Source organism: Lissotriton helveticus, chromosome 4_1, assembly GCF_964261635.1.
Source record: "Lissotriton helveticus chromosome 4_1, aLisHel1.1, whole genome shotgun sequence".
NCBI classification, from domain to species: Eukaryota; Metazoa; Chordata; class Amphibia; order Caudata; family Salamandridae; genus Lissotriton; species Lissotriton helveticus.
In genome coordinates this window covers 305,485,830-305,508,611 of record NC_136063.1, presented here as the reverse complement: position 1 = coordinate 305,508,611, position 22,782 = coordinate 305,485,830, and the positions used below count along the sequence as shown (strand labels likewise).

General features: G+C 44.1%; 1 protein-coding gene across 1 annotated transcript in view; it reads right to left on the bottom strand.

Moving 5' to 3' along the window:
• HAS2 (hyaluronan synthase 2) overlaps positions 1–17,312 on the bottom strand; it is a 63,685-nt gene extending 46,373 nt beyond the window's left edge. Inside the window, exon 1 of the mRNA XM_078686825.1 lies at positions 16,790–17,312. The gene's annotated coding sequence lies outside the window, so the exon portion shown is untranslated. The remainder of the gene's footprint in view (positions 1–16,789) is intronic.
• Between the last annotated feature and the right edge of the window lie 5,470 nt (positions 17,313–22,782).

Sequence of the window (22,782 nt, the reverse complement as noted above, 5' to 3'; positions counted from 1 at the left end):
CCTCTGGTCACCTGTTCCTAGAACCAAACATTGCACTCTCCTTTTCACTCTAAGGATGATGAACCTTGCATCTAAATCCATTCTAGTCCACGTCGACTAGGCATAGATCTGGTGCACAACCCTGCCTCGCCTCTTTTCCGCACATACATCAATCCTAAATTGTATCTTATCTAGCAATATGGATAAATGAATACAATTCTTCAATGACTGGCTTACTTAATCAACTGATTAAGTAGCATCTCTTACATTGCTCCCTCTCAAAAGATCTCGGGCATCCAAACCATGGTTCTTCTCAAAGCTGGCAAAAATTAAGGAGCATATTGATCATAGGGTTGCGTTGCTTTTGCCCCACGCAACGGGGTGCAAAAGCAACACAACCCTTAAGCTTGATTTATCAAGCCACACAAAGCCAACTTGTGTGGCCCTGAGTGGCTTGATAAATACAGAGGAACGCAACACAGTGCAAATCACAGCATTGCATTACTCTGTCCTGGGAAGGCATTCCATGGTGGAGCGTGGGTGTTCCTATGTATCCACTCAGGGATTCTGAAGCATTCTCAGATTTAACCATACTGGTAGACCTGGGAATGTGTCAGAATGCTATGCCTTCTCAGGGGAGGCGTAGCAAGAAGAAATATTTGTATTTCTCCTTGTTACTTCCTCTTTCTATGTGTGCTACATTAATAAAAGGAGGGAACTGCTTCAGGGGATTGTTGTTGTGCAGGAAGTTGTCCCTTTCTACACAAAGACAATACTGTTAAAAACACAGGCACCCTTTCGCCATGGTGTAAGGGTGACTGCATTGGCGCTAGGCAGCACATTGTGCGCCAATGCTGGTAAAAGACAGGAATGCACCATATTATGGTAAATATGGCACATTCCTGCACTTTCCCTGTCACGCAGTGCAGCAAAGTGACTTGCTGAGCTGTGCTGCATGACTTTCTGGTAAATATGCCCCAAAATCCTTGCAAACAAGAGGAGCATGACTGGGGCGAACACTAAGCCCAGAACTCAACATTTATTATCACCTTACTCCAAAGATAGGGTCTGCAATGCCCATAATACTATAAAAGAAATCTTCAAGCTTAACAATCCAGAGGAGTTGGCCCAACGGCTTGGGTGGTAGACCTCAAACCTGGGGAACCGGTTCGAGTCTCGGCAATGACACAAAACATCCTGTGGTTCCGGGCAAATCACTTATTCTCCCCGTGCCTCACAAAAATGTATGTGTCCTGGTGTAATGCAAGTGGTGCTAGTGTAAAGTGCTCTGATACCTGCTACCTTTGGGTCAAGTTTGCGCTATGTAAAACTCAGTCAAATTTTCTTTTTTTTTAAACAATCATTTTTGTAATATCAACAAGGGGACTCATGTTTCTTTACTTTTGCGAGGAGATTTATGCAGTCTTCACTGACACAAACAAAAATACTACAGCCTTCTTTTCCTTCATAGGAAAACCAGGAGCAAAGTGGGATTAAAGGTTCTTCTGCCACTCTGTAGTTTACAGATTTCACTACCTCAACCTTGGATAAAATGATGCCCAATCTATGCACAGTTCAAACTGTATCTATCTGGGACACCTGTATTTTTCAAGTGACTGACATTGTCACCCAGTTCTTTGTCATACTTTAAATCTCCCCTGAAATCTACTAACATCCAACTTAATATATAGCATGCTGTTATATTACCTGTGTGCAAAAATATTCTGTCAGTCAGAGACATTAATTACCTACTTACCAATGTCCCTACTTCCTCTTCCGGCCAAAACTTGGTACAAGTGGTCATTGTGTTGCTATTTTAGAAGCCTGCTTGTTCTTGATCCTGCTTAGGATAGCCGCAGATGATGTTGGTGTTGAGCAGCCTTTCTGATCTAATAGTCTGTTTGACACCTGTGTTTATTTCAGACTAATCCTTTGGCTCAAGGGAATGGTCTAAGACCATGTGTCTTTGCCATGGATCTCTCTTCACTAGTCAATTAGACACACTCTCTTATGCTGCACCATTTCCAGTTCCTATCTGTGTTCAAGTACATACTTGGCCAGTCTTTATGTGAGTAAATTGGAAGTGAAACATGTTGCAGCCCTTACATTCTATTGGACTCTTATTGCCAAAGATCTGTGGGTGCAAGTTGTAGATCAACCCAGTAGTGGTCAATAATGTGCACGCCTCCAGTGAGAAGCTACTTCTGTGCTACATTTAACTATTTTGGAAGCAAGTAGAAGATGTCGTAGAAAATGCAGCAATAGCATGGGAGTTAATTGTCATATGTGGGTTGCAGTGTGTGCCTCAGGGTGCTCTGGCTGTGTTGTACTTTAATAGCACCATACTAACCTATGGAAAGGTAGAGTGCCTTCCCCGTGTAGAGACTCCTATTTTATATATTAATAAGTTACCCTAAAGTGAACCCTGTAATTCTACAATGCAGAGTACCTGATATGTATAAAATAGCAATTATATATATATATATATGTGACCAAGACCACGGACGTGGTCGAAACGCGTCGTCCTTTCTGCCAAAAATAAACCAACCTTTGCTGCAACTACTGTGGGCTCGCCTGAATTCCTTGTCTCCTGGAATCCTTTGTTTGCAATATATATATATATATATATATATATATATATATATATATATTATCCCCCTCATAGTGACTGAAGGTATTAAATCTATGTCACTGTGTTTGTCCATCTGAGCTTCTATAGGACAGGCCTAGGTGTGATTAGAATATTTAATGTCTTACATTTGGGTGGAAAATGCTAGCACAGTTGTTCACAGTTATTTCTTACTTAATTTTCAACATCTGGTTTAATGCTGAAATCAGATTTTCAATAACGAACACGAAATCACAACTTTATAAACATTTAGGCTTTAGGTTGTCTAAGCCAGCATTGGCTTGAAACTAATTCTGTAGTACACATCCTTAGCTGGGAGAGTTCTTGGTCCTGGATCAGAAGACAATACCCTGCCTCTGAGGCCAGGGAAGAAAGGGAGGTGTAAACTGATGACTACTTAGCAGGGATTAGCTGTCTGTGAGCCAACAGGAGTAGTTAGCAGAACAAATGACAGTCTTACCATTACCTATTTTGAGTTGTAGATGGCAGGGAGGGCTGGTTCTATGAATTACCAGCACCCTCCTAGACAGCCAACCTCCCAGTGGGGGAAGGGAGTGGGGGTTTAACAGTCTATGTGCAGCCAAATGTCAGGTAGCACACATCTAATTAAGGGAGTGAATAAGGAGCTGAAGAGAGTCCTATCTTGTGGAGAAGGGGGTCTCCCATAATGGAATATGGGATCTATAGTAATATTGTAGCGTGACAGTGAGAAAGCACTGCAAATGTGCAAATGGAGGTGAGGGGACTGATGAAAATACTTACGATTGGATGGCAGAATGTCTTCAGTCACTGGCTAGTGCACATAATAAATCTGATACTTCAACTCCCCCCTCCTTTGTACATACCTAGACCTATAAAGGCTCTGCATGAAGAATATGCCATTGTTGGAGGTAGATCTAACCATTTACTCCTGCTGGAAGAAGCTGCATTACTCAAGCGCTAAAGGACTTAGGAACTCCAGATTCCTATTAGCATCCAAGGACTGGAATTACTTTCCAAGGATCAAGTGGGTTTCCTCTTGTTTGCATGTGTCCGGGGCACAAAATACAGAAGGTTCCTTACTCCAAGGGACACATAGAACCACAGAGGACGAGACCCTGCAGGATTCAAGGATGGAGTGAGACCTGGCACCTGGAAGCTTGCTTGGAGGAGCAAGGGAATCCAGGTATGGAGAAAAGTGCAACGTAGTCATTTTTTCTACCTACAGATAACTGGAATTAAGTGCTGAGGTTTGTCCAGGAAGGTCGCAGTCACAGCCCCTTTCAGAGGTGGCACTGGGAAAGCAGGAAGTACTGTGCCCAACTTTGGTGGCTGGGCCTGTTACGTCTGACTCCTGGGGCCCAAACTACTATGGTTCCTGAGCAACTAGGCCAAGTACCCCTTTAGAACGTGACTCTCACTGATAGCTCAGGTCGGGCAATCCACAGTTTCTCTGGGGGAGGCAGGGGCAAAGTGACAGAGGATCAAGCCTCAAAATACAATCAGCAACCACAGTAAATGGATGTCAAGCCAGATACTCCCTTTTTTGACAAAAGTAGTTTTTATATATGAACACAAAGTGGAATTCAACACACACAAATGATATACACAGACCTACTAATGTCAATACTCTAGTGTTGTATGGGCAGTGTCCTGAGTCCTACTTACAGGCAGTTTGGCATTGCCTGTTTACAAAAGATAACATTCAAGGTAGGCCCCACTAACGAGTTTGAGTCTTGAGGTTCGCCTGTGTGTTTCTAGAAGTCAATGTGTTAAAATGTCATAGCGCTATGAGGCAGAGCAAGCTCCCCCCCACACCTTGGAGGCATGACAATCAGCCTTACTCACTCCCGCAAGTGTTGCATTATGGAAGGCCATGGGAGTAGTAACAACCTAGTTTCGAGGTAGACTAGAGCAGATGATGGCTATGAGCGGTAGTCTTTACTTTGCTGGCACGTTTGCTGGACGTCTGCTGCACCCATTCCAGGTCGGATGCAGTCACTCGGCTTTTGATGCTTTAGTCAGAAACCAGGTTCACGAGTTAGAGCGTATGGTGCTTCGCGGTCACACATTGTACTAGGGCATTGGGCTTGCCTTTTGGCAATGGGGCACCAACCAGGTCAATGGCCCTTGCTCTTCACAGCCGCCCATGCTGGCATGTGAGGTCACTGACGTTTGGCAGCATACAGGCAGATGGCCCGATAGATGTGTCAGCAGTTATATTCTTGACGTACATCTCTGGCATATGGGGTCATCGAATAAGGCAGTACTTCAGTGGATGGCCTGATTGGGGCAGTGACAGTTACATTCACGACATCTGCCTTTGGCATATGGGGCCATTGAAGTTTAGCAGCACGAGGGTGGATGGCCCAACTAATGTGGCAGCAACTACCTTCATGGCAGCCCCCTCTGGCATTAAGAGTTACCCACTTTGGGCGGTACACCAGTGTACGGTCTGATCAGGGCAGCACAAATATCTCACACCTTGCATCAGGGATCCACTTGTCAAGATCCACCACTGGACGTCGCTCCTTCCAGGCACTGCCCCTTCACAGAGTCCGCTGGTCTCAGCAGGCAGATGCTGGTGTTCCAGGCTCCAGGGAAGGTGGTCTTTATTTTCGTGGATGATGTCCACTCACCAGCTGGGAGACTAGCAGACCTTGATCCCTAGTCCTAGTCACGCAAGGTAGAAGCCTTACTGAACTTCTCCACGTCGAGGCACAGCCACGGCTGACTGCTTAATGGCTGACAATTTGGGAGACTCAAACTCACTTTTTACAATGCCATTTCAAGACACCAATATGATTTAGAGGCCCATGCTTTAAAGTTCGTGGTGTGGGAGGCGGGAATACCTGCCTGTGTGCCTGGCAGAGACCTCAGTTCTGTGCTTCAACCACAGTGACCCCTTCACTGTAGTTAAGATTGCTGAGCCAGCACCATATTTAAACAGCCCACTCTTTAAACATTTTTTGTTCAGAGAAAACGAACTCCCAAAAGCAAATGGCCCAATGTGCAAGGAGCTTTTTAACATTTGCCCTGTCTGTGACTGCCATGCCTTGCAGGGAAAATGAGTGAATTAGTCAGGGCCGGCTTTAGGGTGGTGCTACCAGTGACACCAGAACAGGTGTCGAGCTTGGGGGACGCTTTGTTTTGAGATGCATTATGAACGACGGGAGCACTGCCTTCCTGGTGCTGCGAACGACCGTTGGCCGATGCAGTCCCGCCCACCCTTTAGAACGCCCGCACTGCAGCGGAATTGCCACCGCGGTAAACGGTTTAAAAGCACATACAGCAGATTTTCAGCCAACAATAAAATTGGCAAGGTGATTGGTGATTTATGTACCTGCTTAAGGGAGATCAGAGTTTTGTCTAGTGGCTGTTTCAACTCATCACGCAGTAGTGCAGAGGGTTTATATGCCTGCTGCAGGGCTCCTGTTCCAGGCAGAATACACAATTGTGTTTTATATAGATGGCCCAGTGAGATAATGCTTTTATAAGAGTGATCCTTTTTTTGATTGCAGTTCATAAGTTACAATAATAGTATAGCATGGTGAGCTGTAAACTGTTACCAGGGAGCTGTATGAAAACTGGAAGGTATAGCTTGAAGCGTTATATTTTTCCCCTGTCTTTCGTTTTACTCATGTTGTGTTGTAGGGGGTTCATTTGGATTGAAATTAATTTGTCTTGGTGGGACCAACTTTGCTGTTGTGTTGCGTTTCAGATCCTGATTTGTTTTGCTCCAGACCAAGTACTCTTGGAATGTACTGCCTACCAGTATGGATGGTGTATGGCTCCTACAACTTGTGGTCCTCTATGTCTTGTGTCTTGTGTAGCATTTCTTGTGCCCTGGTTTCCACACGTGTGATTCATTGTCTCTGTAACTCCAATTGGGGTAGGTTTGCTGAGCCATCAGTGGAGATGGTGGCGGAGATGATGGGGAAGGTGAGGTCAGGGTCCTTATTGGACCCTGTCCACACTTCATTTACTCCTTCCTAACCCCCTTACTTGCTTCATATGTAACAGCACTCCTGGATTAATCTTTGGAGAAGGTGGAGATTCGCACAGCCTGGAAACAGGCCTTAGTGGTGCCACTGGCAAAGTAATCTCAGGTGTTTGCCTCTACCTTATCTAATTATTGTCCCATCTCAATGTCACTTTATCTGGCTATGGTGCTGGAAAGATTAGTTCAATGTCGACTAATCCAATATTAGGAGAGCAATAGTTTGCTCCAAAGGCTGCATGAAATGGGCTTGCACTCTTCCACTTTGCAGTGGTTTTGTTCAGTCTTAGGTAATAGATCTTTTGTGGTACAGCAATCCCCTTTTAGATCCAGCCCTCGAAATTTGGATTGTGGAGTGCCTCTGAGATTATCAATGAGCTCCACTGTGTTTAATATTTATTTTGCACCTTTGGTAAGTATAAGGGCATGGGGTTTTGAGATTGTTATGTACGCTGATGACACCCAGTTGATTATCTCAATTGATGAAAAGCATGAGGAGACACAGGGTAATCTGGTTGATCACCTCCCAGAAGTTGCAGGGTGGCTACAAACATACTGTTTAAAACTCAATGCAGATACAACAGAAATCCTAGTTTTTGGGGGAGCCCGTTAAGGTCCGGAATGACTCTTGGTGGCTGGCACTGTTGGCACTGCACCTGAACCAAAAAATGTGGTAAAGAACCTGACTTTGTTATTTGAAGACTCTCTTTCCCTATAAGAACAAGTAACTATGGTATTCGGGATCAGTTTTGGTCCTGTCCTCTTCGGAAACTTTTTCGCTGGATCCCAGTACCATGGAGAAGGAACATTGTTCAAGCCTTAATTATGAGTAGGTTCGATAATGGGAACGCATTGTATGTGGCTATAGAAGAGTATTTGTTCATGCAGTTCATAATGAATTAGAATGCGCCAGAAAGACTGATCTGCAACAAGACAAGCAGAAGCTCCGCCTTGGCTTGTCTTAATCACCTTAATTGGCTCCGACTTCAGAAAAAAGCAATTTTGAAGCTCATGTGACATACGCATAGAAAACTTTATGGTAACAGCCCAGAAATCCTACAGAACAGAGTCACTTTTAATAAACTTGTTCTGAACTTTCGTTCAGCTAACCAGACTTTAATATCTTGCAAAAGAATCAAGAAAACCAGAATGAGTGGCTGCACCATCAATTTTTGGGCAGGGACCCACTGAAATATTATTCCTTGGAACGTATGTGTAGTGCTAGATTTATTAGTATTTCGGAGACAGTCGAAGACCTGGCTGTAATCACTTTAGGGTCCTGATTGTAATTGTAATTGCATTTATATAATGCTTACTTTCCCTTACGAGGCATCAAAGTGCTTTTTGGCGAATGACACACTACTCCGGAACCCAAAAAGGATTAGTGGTTTAGTATAGGGAAATATGAGTACATTTGAGTGGTGGACATGCAAGTCTGTTAATTGGATTGAATAGAATAATTGAGGGATAAAAGAGGGAAGAGTCTAGAAAGTGCTATTTGGGAAAATTTTCGAAAGGGTTGTTTGGCAAATGATAGTAGTAAAATGAAGTTTGGAGTGAGCCGTGAAGAGATAGAGGAGAGAAGAATGTAGAAAGGGTTATTTTGGAGATCATAGTAGTAGAATGTGGTTTGGGATGATTCAGAGAGTGGCTGTAGAGGATATATTGAGAGAGGCATATGGTGAGACATGGAATAGTGCATTTGAGAAATTAAAAATAAGTTTTCTTCCTCTACAGCCTCTCACAACAGTTTTGTATTGTAATAACTTTCGGGTGTTGAATTCCAATTGACTTTGCATCCCACTCATGATACTATTATAAATACAAAACAGCCCTTTCGGTATGGCGTGTGGTTGAATCTTTGTGGATTTTTATGTATAAGAACTGTAAAAGGGACAAGTAAGTGGTGCTCTTGTTGGTGTGATGGCATAGCGAATGAATGCCATTGCAACCTCAGCAGTCAGTGGTCCCGCATTACTAAAATCATTCCAATCTTTGGTTGGTATACAGTATTGAATTCATTTTTTGTATATGTGTTGTCCATATATAAGCTGAACTATGAGTACCAAGGGCATAAAGACGACTATTCACAGGAAGTTAAAATGATCCAGTTGCTTGGCATTCCTCAGTCATTTCTAGTGACTTCAAACGATCTTAGTCAAAGGTTACTTAGACCACTTCTGTTTTCATGAGTTTTCTGAAGGAAAGACAGTTTAGTTCTGGGTAGAGTGTTGGACTCCTTGGAGGGTCCAGATGAGATGCCATTTTCTGGTGGTGACCGTATCTGTTGCATTGGTCTGCCTGAGACAGAGAATTTTACATGTGCTACTTGATTCCACTAGGAGGGTGCAAAATTTGTGTAATTTGTTTTCCCGTCAATACATGAAATGACAACAATATTTTGCAAAATTTCACGTAATTACACAAAATACAAACCCATCATTTTGCGCTATATTTTAACGGAAAATATATCCTGGCATCCATTTTTGGCAGAAGGACAAATTTAAACAAAAGCAACGCAAACAACAGCCTCTGGCGTTCTGTTGCTCCTGTAGGTTGATGGCAAGTTTTTACCGCAAATTGTGTGTTCGCTGTCATTTTTTACTGTAAATGATATGTGCTTATGTAAAGCGGTGTAATGACATCATTTCAGGAATTTCATGTAACTGTAACATGAAATTCCAGAAATTGCACAAATTATGCTGACATCATTTAAATTTCATCCAGGCTTAGACTTTACAGGGCACTATTGAGATGATTACAGGGTTGGCTTTGAGAGCCACTTCATTGTGGAGTTAGGCACAATATGCCCACTTGCTTCTGGAACAGTTACCTTAAGGGCACTGGGCACCTTCACAAAGGCATCTATTGAACAGACCGTAGGGAACAAAAAATAATACTGCAGCTGGAAGCTCCCCACACTCATCCCTGCATACTTCACAAAACACACTGAAGCTCAAAACGAGGTGCAGCGCCTTGCAACTATAACATTAATATAAGGATTTATATAAAATCATGAAAACTGCATAGTGGGTATTTCCATTTACGAGCAAGTCCTGAAACCTACCTACCACTGAGAGTCTACCTAGGCTTTCTGGACCCTATCTTTTCTTAGTTAAAATGACCTATGTGTAATATGCCCATGTTGAGAAAAAGTGTCAAAGGCGCTGCTTTAGGTGCCTTGGGCTCTACCCGAAAAACAAGAGAATGTGCCTAAACTGATGCGTGAATTAAACCACCACTTTAACTCTATAAGGTAGAAAAACTCATTTCAGCCTGAGATGTTGTAGGCTCTACCCGGCCATCATCATGTCTCCTTTGCTGCCTGGAGTCACCCAGGGGCAGGTGTCACCCTGAAAACCATTCAATGGGTCACAGACATCTTACAGTATTCCAAACTGTATAAGGATGTTTTTCCACTTCATCTAGCCCTCTTCGGACTCTTGCAAGTGAGTGAGTGAGTGAGTGAGTGAGTGAGTGAGTGAGTGAGTGAGTGAGTGAGTGAGTGAGTGAGTGAAAGAGTGAATGAGTGAGTGATACAGTGAAAGAGAGTGATTCAAAGAGTGAGTGGGTCAGTACGTGAGTGAGATTTTAATTGTTTTATTCACTCTGCCACCTTGGTTTGATACCTGGGCAGTATAATATGTTACTTACGGTATTTATTAATGGAGCTTGATTGAAAGAACTAGGACTAATGGTATCTACAGAATTTGGATTTTCACACATTGCCCACATGTCTTCGTCCAACCCACTCACACAGGCTGGAAGTTAATTTAGACTTCATGCTCCTTCAGCAATCGACTGCTACGTCTGGAGACACTGCCAGAACATTGTCAATTTTGTGGCAAGCATACGAATGTTACCTAATCTTGTGCCTGCTTGTAATATAATTAAATTGATACAAACTGGGCACCTACTGTCACGTAGCATGCACAGAAAAAGAAGTATATGTGGGGTGGTCAAGCACGAAAAAAAACTATTTGCTTGTATATCTAATGACCATGAAATGAAAGTGAGAAGGGGTTGCAATTTGCCACCCATGTAGCATTGCCTCTTTTGTACTTTGATATGGATGGCTGGGCGTCTGCTACAAATCTCGTCCTTGGTTTCAAGGATTCAGAATTATTCTCCACCACTTCCTTCGCAGAGCTAGGCCTCCAGTGGTCTTCCCCATCTGCAAATGTTGGAGATGGTGCCTAGTGACTAAGAGGTCAAATGCAAGTTAAGTTTGTTTGCAGCACACATGATGTAGTGCACCACATCATCTGTTTATAAGCCGGTCCCTAACGTGCAACGCTCTTACGTCAGCAGCCTCATTAACGGAGAAAGCTGGCTTCCTAAAGCGCCGTGCCTGGGAGGGCTGGAGAGAGGTGGGAGGGGAGGAGGGAGTGGGAGGGAAAGGGCGTCAGAAGGCAAGAGACCAAAAGTAATAACCCTGTTTTAAATTAATGCTCGCCAAAGCTGCCAGCTCTAACGAGTGTCCGCTCGGAGGGACCCAACGCCTGAATTACTCTGATAAACCTGTGATAAACTTTAGTAATCAATAGATTAGTATAGAGATGAATTCCTCACCAATCTGCATTTTCTTTTAATCGTTTCTCAAATATGGAGCCCTTTTAGGGACAAGAGCATAACATGAAGAAGCTTGTGTTTGACGAAGACAAGACACCCCCAGTCCAGACGCATCAATATTTCCGTACACGCATGTCATGTGACTACCATGGCGAGACTGGGTGACTACCTCCCCTCAGGCCATTATGGACACAATGTCCAGTTTGGGGCTTTTGTGTGATAGCCAAATCCAAGCTGATTGTCATAGTCTTGTTTTAGGAAGAGAAAAGTTCAGGAGTGAAGACTTCGTCCATGATTGACTTGGATAAAGGTGGTCCGACGGTGTGGATGGATGTGTAGGTGAATGACACCTGAGGTAACTCTACGATGGTTTATGCTCTAGCCACATCTGTTACCTTTTGAGCATGTTACACTTATGAATGTTACAGAATATATATTTATTACTTAGAAGTCTTGCCTGCTCCCTCTTCCGCATGGTTCACGCTGCATGTGAAAAAAGGATCACTGTTGTTTTATTTGGCAAAATGCTCTATTTAACACCATTACACTATACGTGAGGGATGGAAACAAAGTATCCCAAGTATACGGCATAGGAGCTTGAAGGGCCATGGAAATTTGCCATTTCACTCAATTCTTAATACATTTTTCAAGCATTCCTTCCTTCACTGAGTAGTAACCTTGATGTAAAAATACACAGTTACTTGACTATGTACTCATTACACGATAATATCTAATCACTAAAAGACAGGATCTCTCTATCTGTCTGTCCACCTGCCTTCTTGCCTGTCCATCCATCCATCCATCCATTAATCCATCCATCCATCCATCCCTCCGTCCGTCCGTCCATCCATCCATCCATCTATCCATCCACCAATCCATCCATCCATCCATCTATCTAAAAATCTACCCATCCACCCAAACATCCATCCGTCCGTCCCTCCATCCATCCACCAATCCATCAATCCGTCCATCCATCCATCCAACCATCCACCAATCCATCCATCTAAAAATACATCCATCCTTCCATGCATCCATCTGTCCGTCCGTCCATCCATCCATCCGCCAATCCATCCATCTAAAAATATATCCATCCATCCATCAAAAAATGTATCCATCTATCTATCTATCTATCTATCTATCTATCTATCTATCTATCTATCTATCTATCTATCTATCTATCTATCTATCTATCTATCTATCTATCTATCTGCAATATCAACTTGTATGTGTCTTTTATAAGATAATCAAAAATATTTGTTCTAAATAGTCATTTAACTTATGTCTATAAACCTTATTTATTTATTTCTTAATCGGTATTAAAAACACAGCTGAAATCAAATCCTTCATTATGTTGAAAGGGTGGCAAAAAGGCCAGTGACAAGCAGAAAAGCTCTATAGGTATTGATGGAACTGAAGCTTCACTAGGGTCTTCATGAAGATGACATAGGGCCTGATTCACAAAGGGTCTCTGCCACTCAGGGGGAATTTCTGCAGTGAGAATTCTTATTGTGGTGATTCCGCTCCATGTGCGGAGACTCCCCCGTGACTGAGGGGATTCCCCACAAGTGTAGAGACTCTTTGTGAATCAGATCCTGAGATCTTTAGTGCAGCGTCTGCCAGAATATGTAGTTTTTGGCTCATTGTTCAATATAAACATGTTCCTTGGTTCTCTCCAATGTATCTTAATGAAATGTGAATGGCTGTCTGATTGGCTAGTGATTGGAGCCAGCTCTGTGAGGTTTGTCCAATAGGAGGGTATTGACTAACACAGAGAATGTGTTGTTAATCAGATGTTCCAGGCAGAGCATGGGAATTCTATTAAAGAATGCATTGTTAATCTGAGCTTCTCCGTCATCACAGAAGATTAACTATCCTGTATGTAGGCTAAATTCATTTTCCAACAAGGTCTTCATGGATATCAATGATATTGAGTGTGGCAGTTCCCACAATTGCTACAGTTATTGCAGTACACATTAAAATATAATAGTATCCAGATGGAACAGGAGATGTATTCCAACCAGCTGTTCATGTGTTTACCTGTGCATCTATTTAATAATGTATTTAACTATGGGTATACTAGCATATCTTTTTGCTTGTCAGTCTGCCGGCCCATCTTTCTGTCAGTTGTCTCTTTTCTTACTATCAGTTTGCTTTGCATGAGCATAGCAGATCAAATGTATACAGGACTGAATTCATATGTCTCAATGTCACATTCCATTGCAATCACCACTTCAATTGCAAAACCTTTTTTCTAATATTTAACAACAATATTATCATTGGTTTAACATTTTAGAAATCAAATTAGGGGCAAGCCCTACTTTCCAGCAAGGAAATCAAATATTTGGATCTTTTAAAGAGGTCACATTTCTTGTATCTGCCTCCTTAGCCCTGTCTTTGGTGTCAGAATTCCTTAGCTTACTATTTTTCTCTGGGCATGTATTACCTTGGCAGTGGGGGCAGCCCAGATGGTGCACCCTGCTACCAATCACAGCTATCCGGCTGATAGTCAATCACATCAAGCACCCAAACAACCCAAACCAAAAACTGTACTGACCCATATTCATTCCTAACATGGGTACATTTGGATGCTTTATGTTGATCCAGTACGGATGCATACATTTAAGGTTGGTTTTAGAAACCATGTTTATGTTGAGTGGTCACACAATCCCTTAGTGCATTAATATTGTTCATAAAATGGCCATGTCACCCTTCATCAAAAAAACAACCTAACCTCTTTGACTGATTTTTGTACACATTTTGTAAGCAATGCTCCCCTTTACCTCTAGATCACTTTGAACAAATGAGATATTCCATGAGCTGCACAACCCACAAGTAACAACTTTGTTTGAGTTGTCGTGTTCAGGGAGACAGCAGTTCTTCAACTCTCATTGTCTTATCAACTTCTTCACTTGTTAGGTCTGGCTTGACAGCAGCGTTGTCTGTTTAGACTGTTGTTACCAATTCTTTAAAATACGACAATGGGCTTTGACTCCAATCAGAGGAGTATCAGCCTGTAAACGCATGCTATTGGCTATTTGATGTATCCTTCTGCCTTTTATGGCGTGCCTTGAAATGCTTAAGGGACTTTTTACATGTTAAGAGTTCTATGAATCATCGTAATTCAACTTAATTTTCTCATAGGTGCTATTATAGAAAAGGCAATCATTTATTTTTATATTGGAGGGCTGTTTTCAGTGTTTTAGTCGGGACTTAATTTACATAAATGCAAGTCAGGCCTACTTGCTTTGCCAATGCTTGTTTCTTTGAAGATGGTATGCTACTTTTAAAAAATAAGTACCTTTTCCTACAATAAAACGCCTTCCTGCTTTAGAGGGTATTTTGGTAAAAATTATACTTTTGAAAACTCAAAATCTAAATAACTTGGTATACTATTAAAATGTGGAATACCGGCAGAGAAAACGTGTTTTATAGCGTTGAGCATCTTCATAATGTTTTCAGCAAATGTGGCTGAAAAAAGTGAATCTCTCGGGGTGCCCCTTGCTCTCACAGCAGTGACAGCATGTTTTCTCCAGTGAGAGGGACAGGAGGCGCCCCTCCTGAAGCAGGCATAGTAGAGGCTGTCATCACTTGCACACAAGCTGGCTTCAGACAGGCTCAGGAGCGCTGCCCAGGCTCCCGGAAACCTCTCCACAAATCACAGCCTGTCTGAGCTGTGACGTGCCCACGGGCGTCTCCTTCGGCATGACGTCAGAGGCCGCGCCCACGCCCGTCGCCACGTGGGGCTCGCGGGCATACAAGCGGCGCCTTCTTCGTCTCTTGGAAGCTGCTTCCGAGCTGGAAGCCGGGAGGGGAGCGCCAGGGCCGGCCACAGAGCATCCCTCTGTCTGACTCCGCTGCAGCCGGCGCACAGGGACAGCTCCCTGCAGCCAACACCGCTGCCAAATCACTTGGTGCGGCAGAAAGAAAGGAGACTTCACGTCTCGCTTTACCTGTATTGAAGGCAGACACTTCACGGCCTGCGGGAGGTTTACACTTTCAAATGCACATAAGAGTGGCTTGTCTTTCTAAATAGGTAAAAGTTATCATGTATGTACACTACAAAGAAATACGAGTTTATTACTCAGGCTAACACTCCAAAAATAACTAACTTTGCTCTATACCACAAGTAATTCCCGTCACACATTCAATTTACATATGTCAAGGCATTTGAAAGGTAGCATTAGGCACATGTCCATCAGTTTGCCTCTGGGCTGGTCGACACTGCAGGGCATTGGAGGCGTTTCTTGTCTTCCTAGACCATGGGTACTTGCAAACATTTACCCAGGGGCCACAAAGTATGGTCTGTGCTGTGACCGAGGGCCACATTGATGCCAGCAGGGTGGCGGTAGGGGGGTCTGGGTGGGTCAGGGATTGTGTAAGGAAGTCTGCAGAACTGTTAAATAAAAGGGCAAGCATTTATTTGCAGGTTAGTAAATGCTTGCATGGTTATTTAACATTTTTTCTGAATATTACTGCTCAGCAACTAAACAGAAACTCGTGCTGCTGTTCACCAGGGGGACGCATCTTAATGTCAAGAGGGCCGCAAGCGCCCCCCCCCCCCCCCCCCACACCGTACTTTTGAGTATCACTGTCCTAGACCGTACCCCAGACGCTGGGAGAGAGTTCACCTGGGCACAGGCCGTCTTTTAGCTTAAGTCTCCTTCCACCGCTATATGTGCAGCTAAGGCTTTTCCTTCCGACTTGTAGGACCCCAGCCCCCACCACCTCCTACCTCCCTCCCAGCCCCCCCGCTTTGGCAGAACCTCTCCAGCTGTTTCCGCCTCACTCATTTCAGAGCTGCAACTCGGTTACCTCCCAGGCAGGGAGGTACCAGTGGAAGCGTTTTTTCATTTTAAACTGCGTGTCCTTCCAAAAAAAAGCCCCGCCATTGGCCCGAAGAGGATCTCTTTGCTGTATATTCTATTTGTACTCAACCACAACGGAAATATGTCCTACAGACAGCAGTAATAAAAGTGCTGCCGCTGGCACGTATGATGTCTAGGCAGATCAAAGGCTGGAGCTCTAGAGGCGTTCTCCCCCTGCCATGCTTCCGCAGTGTCCCTGCAGCGGACCTGGCACCCTTCTTTCAACTTTATTCCAGGTGTCAGTAAAAGAGCCCCAGTAAGCGCTCGCATGCAGCTGCTGCCTTCGAGGAGCTTGTTAGATAGTAATGGTCACTGGAGGAGTAGCTAGATGCTGCCGCAAAAATGAAAATCACATATGTGCAAAGAAGTACAGTTTGACTTTCAAACCGCCATTACGCGACAAAGTGTCATACTGTTGAAAGAATAGAACCAAACCATAGATGTCACCACATAATGGATGACATTACACTTACTACAGAAAGAACTATACCAAGAAAATATATGTATATATCTATCCTAAATACTATCTATAACTGCATATTTGAGCCACTGGTTATTAAATCAATATACATGTGTAAATGTGTCATTAGTAGACACACACACACAATATTTTTAAAATAGTGACGTGAATGAAATTAGTTCACGATTTGACAATTTAAGTAAAACTACAAAAATCATGAAAAAAAAATTCAAGGAGATCTGTATGTAAAACCCTCAATTTTTAACTTCTTCGAAAATGAAGGATCATGTGGTAAATGTACATACCTTGTTGAGCCTTTGATGCCAGCTGGTAGCAGAATGTTTCAGCCAGTTGTGCGAAACGTCTTGCCGCCTGGTCGTGAAAAGTTTCCAAAGAGCGAGGTATAATAAATCAGAGCAGCTTGCGCGAGGGAGCCAGTAAGCACGACAAAAATATCAATTTTTTTTAAAAAAACGCAACAAAATACTGAACACACTTTCTCCCTCATGCGTTCAAAAATGCTGGACTTTTAAAATCTATCTGTTCTAAATGCTCCAGCATGAGCTAGGAAATTTAAATAAATAAATTCGTTACTTCTAGCTCTCTAATTGTGCATATTTATGCTGAATATCCAGTGCCGGTGCAGGAGCGCAGCTCCATTAGTGGTACAGAGGGAAAGTCGTCCGGTGTTGCTTTAGCCGGCAGTTCCAAACTTGAGTAGGGGAAGTCTTCTTAAAATCAGCCAGCTGGTAATTTTTTCCAGACGTCTTTCCCCCTGGACTTTTTTCTCTTTCCCCTCCTGCTCTCCTGCCTTTTCTGACTTCTTTGACTGAAAGGGGTCTCTTAAACAAGCGGGACTTTTGCTGGTGGTTGTTTTAATAAGGGAGGAGGACAGGGGGTGAGGAGGAGGGAACACTTTCCAGAAAAAAAAAATCCCTGCCCCTTAAGAGTCATACTAGAGAGCCTTGGCAGGGGCCACTCGAAAACTCCAGTGAATTAAATTAGCGTAATTGCAAACATTTGCAGAGCACTGTGGGGCCCATATGTTGCCACCACCTGACGTCCTCGTCACGAACAGCATTGACGACAAAACGTCACATCTCTGGCAGGAAAGAAATGCACCCATAAGAACACCGTTTTCCTTACCCTGTGTGGGGAAAACACTTTTAATTTTCAACATTTAATTTTCTTTACACTAGGAACAGACGAGTTTTTTAACTTTTTTTTATATCTTCCAGGTTTATTTAAAATCAGAACAGGGAAGTGCGCAGACATCTATATGTATTGATGCATTAACCGATATCTGTAAACTTTTTAGAGAAACTAACGGTTCAACGTAGGCTTGGTTCATTATTCTAAAGTGAGTTCATGTGTTCCTCGGAGAAGTCCATTCTCCACGCAGACGTCCCTCCGCAGACAAGAGCCGCGCCGCTCGCCCGAGCCCTAAATTCAAAGTGACTGATGGGAAATGCAATGTTAATCCGCTATGCTCGGGTCCCATTTCGCTTCTTTCGCTGCCAGGAGGACTGTCTGGATGAAGCTCTCTGAACCCCGTCCAGAGTTCCGTATAGCTGTACCAAAATGGACCGCATGGTGGCAGTGTTTGGAAAAGAATGAGGTTTCTGGCTCTCATGTGTTCTTTGAAGGCTGCCTGACAGGAGCCGCTGCGGACTGGCCGCTGTTGGCAGAGCAGTACGTTTACACACGCACGTAACTCAAGCCCCATGGACCAGCCAGAGACTCTCTCTCCGGGAACCCTGTGCGGGCTTCTTTATCTCTAACCACCTCCCGGGGGTCCGCGTGCCCCCTTAAGAAGTTACAGATGGGGTTTGTTAAGGATGAATGGCCATCTTCATTGGAAAGAGTGATATACCTTTCCCCAGTGGGAAAATACACAATACCCCTGTTAAATCACCCCCGAACTGATATACTCAATATCTGATTGGCCTTATTTAATGCTAAAAAGTCGACAGTACTAGAATCAGTTACTGAACTCGGGATGCTGCGCGTCATCACTCTTCACATAGTAACTATTAGGGAGCGAGCATGCACGTGTCAATCAGACTCGCGCACAGACAGATCGGTGGGTAATTGAAATGAGATGGGGGAGATAGGGGGCTCTTTCCTGGATGGCTTCCGTTCGTGTAAACACCTCCTGAGCGATGTCCGCCCCCCGATTAAAAAGGCGAGTGTAATCTGGAGACCGCACGCGCAGGGTTCGAGGGCGTTTGGTCATAAATGAAAATATAATGTGTTGTCATTCATCTGCTCCTCGCGTGGAGCGGCAGCGTTGACATGCCTCAGTCAGTCACGCCACTGCCCTGCAGACGACCCTCTCAAGTGTAATATATGGTATGCGGGAGCATTGAACATTGAAGGAGCCATCTCTGTAACACGGAGCCCAACGCTCGGTGCCACTTACGATGCCCGGGTCATTGACGAGTGCGCCTAGTTAAGCCCCCATAGCAGGCGGCTCTCCAGGCTAAAGCCGGAGACCGATGACTTGTAGCCACGTGCAGCCACTGAACCTTATACAAAAACACAGGACCCGTAATACTGATTTGTCAAAGCTAGAGCTACAGCGGGTGCACGCTGCAGAAACTTATAAGTGGCTTCAGTTGCACGGGACCACTGATGGCCATCCACACCTGAACCAAATACTAAGCACCTCCGCATAGAGGAAACCTTCCACTGCTTGTGACCATTGATGCGCATCCACACCTGAACCATATACTAAGCACCACAGCATAGAGTTTAGGTTTAGAGGAAAGCATCCACTGCCTATGACCATTGATGCGCATCCACACCTGAACCATATACTAAGCACCATAGCATAGAGTTTAGGTTTAGAGGAAAGCATCCACTGCCTGTGACCATTTATGAACATCCACACCTGAACCATATACTAAGCGCCACAGCATAGAGCTTAGGTTTAGAGGAAAGCTTCCGCTGCCTGGGACCATTGATGCACATCCACACCTGAACCATATACTAAGCACCACAGCATAGAGTTTATGTTTACAGGAAAGCTTCCGCTGCCTGTGACCATTGATGAACATCCACACCTGAACCATATACTAAGCACAACAGCATAGTGCTTAGGTTTAGAGGAAAGCTTCCACTGCCTGTGACAACTGATGCACATCCACACCTGAACCATATACTAAGCACAACAGCATAGAGCTTATGTTTAGAGGAAAGCTTCCGTTGCCTGGGACCACTGATGCACAGCCACACCTGAACCATATACTAAGCACCATAGCATAGAGTTTAGGTTTAGAGGAAAGCTTCCACTGCCTATGACCATTGATGCGCATCCACACCTGAACCATATACTAAGCACCATAGCATAGAGTTTAGGTTTAGAGGAAAGCATCCACTGCCTGTGACCATTTATGAACATCCACACCTGAACCATATACTAAGCGCCACAGCATAGAGTTTAGGTTTAGAGGAAAGCTTCCACTGCCTGTGACCATTGATGAACATCCACACCTGAACCATATACTAAGCTCCACAGCATAGAGTTTAGTTTTAGAGGAAAGCTTCCACTGCCTATGACCATTGATGCGCATCCACACCTGAACCATATACTAAGCACCATAGCATAGAGTTTAGGTTTAGAGGAAAGCTTCCACTGCCTATGACCATTGATGCGCATCCACACCTGAACCATATACTAAGCACCATAGCATAGAGTTTAGGTTTAGAGGAAAGCATCCACTGCCTGTGACCATTTATGAACATCCACACCTGAACCATATACTAAGCGCCACAGCATAGAACTTAGGTTTAGAGGAAAGCTTCCACTGCCTGTGACCATTGATGCTTATACACACCTGAACCATATACTAAGCACCACAGCATAGAGTTTAGTTTTGGAGAAAAGCTTCCGCTGCCTGGGACCACTGATGCGCATCCACACCCGAACCAAATACTAAGCACCACAGCATAGAGCTTAGGTTTAGAGGAAAGCTTCCACTGCCTGTGACCATTGATGAACATCCACACCTGAACCATATACTAAGCTCCACAGCATAGAGCTTAGGTTTAGAGGAAAGCTTCTGCTGCCTATGACCATTGATGCACATACACACCTGAACCATATACTAAGCACCACAGCATAGAGTTTAGGTTTAGAGCAAAGCTTCCGCTGCTTGTGACCATTGATGCGCATCCACACCTGAACAATATACTAAGCACCACAGCATAGTGCTTAGGTTTAGAGGAAAGCTTCCACTGCCTGTGACAACTGATGCACATCCACACCTGAACCATATACTAAGCACAACAGCATAGAGCTTATGTTTAGAGGAAAGCTTCCTTTGCCTGGGACCACTGATGCACAGCCACACCTGAACCATATACTAAGCACCACAAAATAGAGTTTAGGTTTAGATGCAAACTTCCACTGCCAGGGACTACTGATGTGCATCCACACCTGAACCATATACAAAGTACCACAGCATAGAGCTTAGGTTCAGAGGAAAGCTTCCGCTACCTGGGACCACTGATGTTCATCTACACCTGAACCATATGCTAAGCACCATTGCATAGAGCTTAGGTTTAGATGAAAACTTCCACTGCCAGGGACTACTGATGAGCATCCACACCTGAACCATATACTAAGCACCTCCGCATAGAGGAAACCTTCCACTGCTTGTGACCATTGATGCGCATACACACCTGAACCATATACTAAGCACCACAGCATAGAGTTTAGGTTTAGAGGAAAGCTTCCACTGCCTGGGACCACTGATGTACAGCCACACCTGAACCATATACTAAGCACCACAAAATAGAGTTTAGGTTTAGATGCAAACTTCCACTGCCAGGGACTACTGATGTGCATCCACACCTGAACCATATACAAAGTACCACAGCATAGAGCTTAGGTTCAGAGGAAAGCTTCCGCTACCTGGGACCACTGATGTTCATCTACACCTGAACCATATGCTAAGCACCATTGCATAGAGCTTAGGTTTAGATGAAAACTTCCACTGCCAGGGACTACTGATGAGCATCCACACCTGAACCATATACTAAGCACCTCCGCATAGAGGAAACCTTCCACTGCTTGTGACCATTGATGCGCATACACACCTGAACCATATACTAAGCACCACAGCATAGAGTTTAGGTTTAGAGGAAAGCTTCCACTGCCTGGGACCACTGATGTACAGCCACACCTGAACGATATACTAAGCATCACAGCATAGAGCCTAGATTTAGGGGAAAGCTTCCACTGCCTGTGACAACTGATGCGCATTCACACCTGAACCATATACTAAGCACCACAGCATAGAGTTTAGGTTTAGAGGAAAGCTTCCGCTGCCTGGGACCACTGATGCACAGCCACAACTGAACCATATACTAAGCACCACAGCATAGAGCTTAGGTTTAGATGAAAACTTCCACTGCCAGGGTCTACTGATGTGGATCCACGCCTGAACCATATACTACGCTCCACAGCATAGAGCATAGGTTCAGAGGAAAGCTTCCACTGCCTGTGACCATTGATGAACATCCACACCTGAACCATATACTAAGCTCCACAGCATAGAGCTTAGGTTTAGAGGAAAGCTTCTGCTGCCTGTGACCATTGATGCACATACACACCTGAACAATATACTAAGCACCACAGCATAGTGCTTAGGTTTAGAGGAAAGCTTCCACTGCCTGTGACAACTGATGCACATCCACACCTGAACCATATACTAAGCACAACAGCATAGAGCTTATGTTTAGAGGAAAGCTTCCGTTGCCTGGGACCACTGATGCACAGCCACACCTGAACCATATACTAAGCACCACAAAATAGAGTTTAGGTTTAGATGCAAACTTCCACTGCCAGGGACTACTGATGTGCATCCACACCTGAACCATATACAAAGTACCACAGCATAGAGCTTAGGTTCAGAGGAAAGCTTCCGCTACCTGGGACCACTGATGTTCATCTACACCTGAACCATATGCTAAGCACCATTGCATAGAGCTTAGGTTTAGATGAAAACTTCCACTGCCAGGGACTACTGATGAGCATCCACACCTGAACCATATACTAAGCACCTCCGCATAGAGGAAACCTTCCACTGCTTGTGACCATTGATGCGCATACACACCTGAACCATATACTAAGCACCACAGCATAGAGTTTAGGCTTAGAGGAAAGCTTCCACTGCCTGGGACCACTGATGTACAGCCACACCTGAACCATATACTAAGCATCACAGCATAGAGCCTAGATTTAGGGGAAAGCTTCCACTGCCTGTGACAACTGATGCGCATTCACACCTGA